Here is a 6395-nt window from a genome sequence, read left to right as displayed (position 1 = left end):
ATGTATAGAAGCAGAGACAACGACACAACAGAGAGGATTTTCCACCAGCTGTGTTTATGATCAAACAGATAAACACGGAATGAAGCAGGACAAGGAAAATACCACAGAATGGGTGTGATGATTTATGGCTGATGCAGATGAAAAGCGCCTGCTCCCTCCACAGCTTTGGGCTTTTGTCTTGCCTCGCTAATCCTCCCTTCTGCACCCCCTTCTCTCTCTTCCTTAAGCCCACATCCTCCCCGTACGTCCCCGGTCTGTTTCCCCATCATCCCTCCTCGCTGCTCTCCTCGCTTCAAATACACCGTAAATTCTGCACCTTCGTTCCCCTTTAACCCCCTCCTCTCTCATTTAAACATCTCCTTCTCCCTTATATCGCCCCCTCTCGCACATCAATCCTGCCCTCTGCACCCTTTCGCTTCCCAGCCACGACCCCCCCCCTCCTCCTTCCCCTGTGATCCTGTTAAAGCCTCATGTCAGCATTAGTGTCGGTTCACACAGCGGTGCGCCACATATTAAGCCAGACAGCCGTTGTGCGGGTTAGGGAGTTGGAGGTGGAAAGAGTCGAGGTCAGCACCAGCATCTGTCCTGCAAGGCCAAACGAGGGGAGGAGGTCGGGGGGGGTTAGTGGAATGGGACAGAGCCTCTGTTTAGTGCAAGCACATTGTGTTTAAATATAAATTGTAAAAAGTAAATCAATGAATAGTCTGTTGATAGTTCATTTCAATCAGGAGAGACCCCGTATACTGTAGATTGAACAATCATTTATTACATAATGCATGATAAGAAGAATAGTGCAAAGTCTAGACACTGGTGGTGGTGGTGGTGAAGCGAGTACTGAAGATCCAATGAAAGGATGTGAAGCAAGCCTGGGTACTGAATATGATGAAGACTGGAAGTGATGGGGTGGAGGCGGGTTGCATCGAGCCACACTGAAACGACGACTGACAGCAGCAGAGAGAAGAACAGTTTTAAAATCTGATTCCAACAATCTGATTGGCTCAGAGAGAGCGTGGCAGAATCTGTTTGGTTATCTAAGAGTGAATCACCCACAGTCAGCTGATAGAGTAGGAGCCAGTAGATATAAGAGAGACAGAAAGATTGTGAATGAAAGAGTATGAAGAGGGTCTTCCTGTCTGAACTTTCGCCTAAGCTTCATAGGAACATTTAAAGTGAAGGTGTTTGTCCAGCTAGTCAAATACTGAGACTTTGTAACCACCATTGGTGTTAGGTATACCGCAACACAAGGTACCCCTTAGCGCCGGTATGAAACGTTCCATTCAACTATAATGCAAACCCATCCGCGGCAGTAAACGTGCGGTGACGTGGTTAAAAAGCGAAAAAGAGACACACCGGGTGTGCAGTAGGGTTGGCTTTTAACCAGGAGACCCCTGTTCATCATGTTACAATCAGGCAGTGGTGGATGAAATACCCGAAAGGCACACTTGAGTAAAAGTTTAGATATCTAACCAGAAAATGACTTTAGTAGAAGTTAAAGTCATCTATTAGAATATTACTTGAATAAAAGGCTTTGTCTGATATTTACTGTACTTAAGTATCAAAAAAGTCATTTTCACTGTACAAACGTAGTAGTTTTAAGATCAACCATGTATTTCTTTCCAAAACCTAACTATAGTGGTTTCGATGCCAAAAATGAAGTGACGCCAAAGAGTTGGGATGACAACATGTTGGCTCGTCACCTGTCTTTTACTTTACAACTTGCCCATGAGTTGGACGTACACTTTAAGGAATAGTTCGACATTTTGGGATACTCTTGCTGAGAGTTATACGGTTACCAGGCAAGCATGAGCAGAGATGGCAAAGGAAGTTACTGCTCCCAGCAAAGAAATGGTCATACACATAACCCTACACAAAACCGCAACTCCAGTGTTTGTAAGGATTAAACAAAAGATATATAACATGTTAATCAATGAGTTGTAGAGGTGTTTTGTAGATGTTGCTACCTTTGGACTGAGCCAGGCCAGCTGTTTCCCCCTGTTTCCAGTCTTTATGCTAAGCTAAACTAACCATCTCCTGGGCTCCAGCTTCATAATGAACAGACAATTAACAGAGTGGTGTCAATCTTCTAATCTAACCCTCGGCAGGAGACCGAAAAAGCCTAGGCAGTTTCCTGTTTTTCTTTAACTGGAACAAAGAGGCCCAGCCCGAAACCATACAGACCAATTCTTAGCTTTGAAGCTCTTGACCAAATTGTATGAATTATATAAGATAATGTCTATAACATGTCAGATATTATACAGTAATAATAACTGAAGAGAGTGTGTCCTCTTTTCCCTCACTCTCAACTCCCCTCTCTCTTCTGTCACCCATCTTTCCTTCTCTTCTTCCTCTTCTACATTTTTCCTCGTCCTCTCATCCCTCATCTTCTTCTGTATCCTCTCTGCTCTGATCTCTCTTGTTGACTCTTTTCCATCTCCAGGGACCGGGTTTATCCTTTCCGACCTTCCTCCTCCTGCCCCTATCCTTCCTCTTCTCTTTTACATCTTTCCTTTGTCGCCGCTTGGCCCTCCATTGAATGTGCTTTTTCTCTTCAAGGAGCTGAGCGCTCCCACCCTGGCATCAGTTTGTTGGTTGCCATGGCAACCTCCTGAGCCAAGTTATTTATAGCAGCAGACCAGCATGACTCCTACACAATACAGGCTGTGTGGACGTGTTTTTTTTTTTTGTTTTTTTTTGTTATTATTATTATTATTATTTTTTTTTTATACATTTGTGAACTTTTCTTTCAGAGAACTAGTTATCCCTAATGATTCAAATCTCAGTTGCGCAATAAGCATAAAATGCATACACATGAATATGGTTGATTGCATTTCCATTTCAGGCAAATATTCTTTTTTGGTGGTATTTACTGACCATCAATAGCTGGCCTAGCCCAGTGACTGCATGCAGCAGCACATCCTGAATGCAGCCTTACCCGTGGCTAATATTAGCAAGACAGCTTAGAGTAGGCAACATATAAATAAGATAAAAAGAAAAAGGTCAAAAGGTCAACTTTAAATAAGATAACTTTGTGCTCATCCAGCCCCTGCATCAAGCTAACACGTACCGGACCAGTGTATCCACTGAACGCAAAGAGACAAAATCTTTGCAGATCACCTCATATCGTGATCCCTTACACTACTCGTTAATAAAAATGGAATCATATTACTGTGACATGTTACTAAGTAATGCCTTACTGCCCAACATTGTAGGCTATAATATGAAATACACCATAAAATATAATAGTAACATATTTAATATATTTTGGTCAGATAACTGTTTTATGTTTTACAATTATGAATGTAATATAAAATAATTGTGTGCCATGCTCTACCTATCAAGTGGTACTTGATGCCCATTGTATTGTATCCTTCAAAAAAATGTTCTTTGACCTGATTTTAAAGAGGACCTTATGCTTATTTTCAGGTACATACTTGCATTTTGCAGTTTCTACTAGAACAAACGCTTTATTTTTCTCATACTAGCTTCTCATTATGCTCTGATTGGTCGGTTTGGCCCACTCTGTTGTGATTGGTCAACCAAACTAATCTCTTCGGACTCCCTGTTAGTTTGCAATGGTCACAAACTGACAATCTTGCTTCGGTGCACATGCCAATGTCAATTTCATGTCTGTGTATATTTCTGTCTGAACACAGAACACTAAAACACCTTCGATGTTAACGCTGAAAGCTGCTGGAGCCCCCCCACCCCCCGAGAGTCGAAAAGATGACAGCGAAGCAGATGGAAGTGTAAATAACAGAAGATTGTGGTGAGTCTGGTAGATGAATACTGTTAAAATCACGAACAAAAAGTTGTAGAATCCCTTTAAAACTAAAAAAAAAAACCCACCTTAGCAGATCTGAAGGAATATATTCCCTTTAAAGTGAGCAGCTGTGTTTACAGTACAGCACTTTCTGTCAAGTTAATAGCCTACATAGTTTAATGAAATGGAGTGAGGCCACTGTAAAGTGATACTCTGTTCCTTAATGTGCATTACTTCTAGTAGTGTCAAGGAAAAGGGGAATCTCTGGGTGGCACTGGAAACAGACAGTAGTACATATAAAACCTCATTGTCTGGTCTAAGGGCTGTGTGTGTGTGTGCGTGCATGTATGTGTGTGAATGGCTGTTTGCGAGTCTCTCCAGCAACATTGATCACAGCCAAGGCCGGTGCTTCGTGGCCAGCCTGTTAGGTTACCATGGAAACGAGCCCACCGCTTAGGAGCCGCCGAGAAACCAAACACCCTCCGATCAATAAGCTTCTTGAATAATGGGGGCCGTAGACACACACAAAACACAGACACACACACACACACACACACACAGCAGTCTCAGTGCGACTCTGAAGCTCCATCATCAATAAGTAGATAGTAGCACTTATTCAGATGGAGTACACTGAGGAGAAAGAGTGAGGAAGAGTCTTTTGAAACCCACTGAGACACTTAACTGAGTGCCGGAGAGAGGAGTCGTGGCAGTTGGCAAACTGCTGAAGAGGGAGATCTGGAGTGTGACTATCATTCGCCTCACAAAATGTAGTGAAATGAGCAGAGGCTACAGAGAATACACGCTGTGGATGTAAAGATGACTTTCTTCTGCCACTAATAGGATTATGTGGAATTGGTATGAAAACACACCACTTTCACTGGTTTGTGACACAAAAAAAAAGGTTATGGTTAATATTCTTAGGTAAATTAGGACTTTTGTAAAGGAGAATCAAGGTTAGTGTTGATTTTAGTGAAGTGAAAAATTGTCGTCAAAAATGGGCAAAGAGGTAGATCGTTGGTGGAGCTGAGGCGAGCCCGGGTGACACAGCAGAGCAGACAGCGAGCAGCTAGCGACGTGAGACGGCACCCATCTGTCGCTCAAAGCGACCACGCCCTCAATTATGCCTAACTTTAAGCTTTAATGTAATTTAAACGGGTGAATTGTATAAAAATCCACCCCCCGTACAGTTGTCATGAACGGGGAAATTAGCTATAGAGACCAAAACCATTTGTACCAGGCTGTAAACATGCTTATTTCTGCTGTAAGGTTGGGCTTTTTAACATGGAGACACCATTTAGCTTTTGGAGCCTCAAGTGGCCATTTGAGGAACTGCAGTTTTTGGCACTTCCATGTTTGCTTAATTTCTCAGCATCGGAGGTTGCTGCTTGACATAATACAAGCACGTCTCTCTGTCAGCAATCGTTTGTATTTGTTTCTGCCTTGCCTTTACATGCTTATATCCAGTAGGTGATTTGAGAGGGGATGAGGGGGAATGCCATTCTCGCCCCGATCTCACGGGAAGGCGTATAAATAGCACGACATTACAAGCATGTCATGAGGACGGTCTCGCGTATCATTTTTATGCCACGTAACATCCGCAGTCAGGTTTAGGCAACAAAACCACTAAGTTAGGTTTAAGCAACAAAACCATTTAGTTGGGTTTAGGAAAAGCATCATGGTTGAGCTTAAAATAAGTACGTAAACTAAGTAAAATATGCAGCGAAACAACAGAAGTACGGAAAACACGTCACAAATGTCACTAAAAAGCACGTCAGAAACATCACTAACGCGACTTCAACTCAACAACACTTTAGGACACGGACACCAGTCTCCTGGTTGAAAGTCCTGTGTTTGTTGGACCCATCCACCTCCCCACTATACGCCCACCATAAGTGGTGCTTTTTATTTTTTACGTCGCTAGCTCTGAGCGTAGCAAATTTATGCAGATGCTTTTACATTGCAGTCAATAGAGACTACGTGGCGTACAAATGACACTCCAAAAGCAAGAACGTCTTTCATATTGCACACAAAATGACTTGCGATTACAATGTCATTCATTTGCCATTTTTGTGTCACCAGGCTACCATCCCCCTTGTTAGCAAAATGACCAAAATGCATGCCCCTTGTTAACCTGCCATCCCCCCTCTCCATCCCTTAGAGGGACTCTGAAATATCAGTAGCCTAACTCTGCTGTGTATTGATAAATCCATGCTTCTTGGATCTATAGTATTCTCTAAACTATATATCTGTTAAATATGAACAAATCCACTCCAATATTTCACTCTTTTCCATGTTGTACCTTTCCAGGTAGTAGAGCTGGGTCATCTAAAGTTTAGATCAGCCTTATAAATATTTCATCATTATTTAGACTCTGATCTTACTTGATTTTGGTATAGCACTATACATCAATAGGCCCGGCCATTAATAAAACACAATCTTGTTATTGTGTTCCCCTCACTAACATGCTTTATTGCACTCTCTATTATCAGATTGGTGTAACACGGCACTGCATTGTTGAGTCTGTGTGGAGCTTCTTTGGCAGATGGAGAGAATAGCAGGCGTACAGTATATGAGATGACAGGCGTGCACACTGGGATGTAGTGAAAGCTGATATTCCTCTCTCTCTCTGTGTGTG

This window comes from Sebastes umbrosus, chromosome 19, assembly GCF_015220745.1.
Source record: "Sebastes umbrosus isolate fSebUmb1 chromosome 19, fSebUmb1.pri, whole genome shotgun sequence".
Lineage (NCBI taxonomy): Eukaryota > Metazoa > Chordata > Actinopteri > Perciformes > Sebastidae > Sebastes > Sebastes umbrosus.
This window is presented reverse-complemented; position numbering follows the sequence as displayed.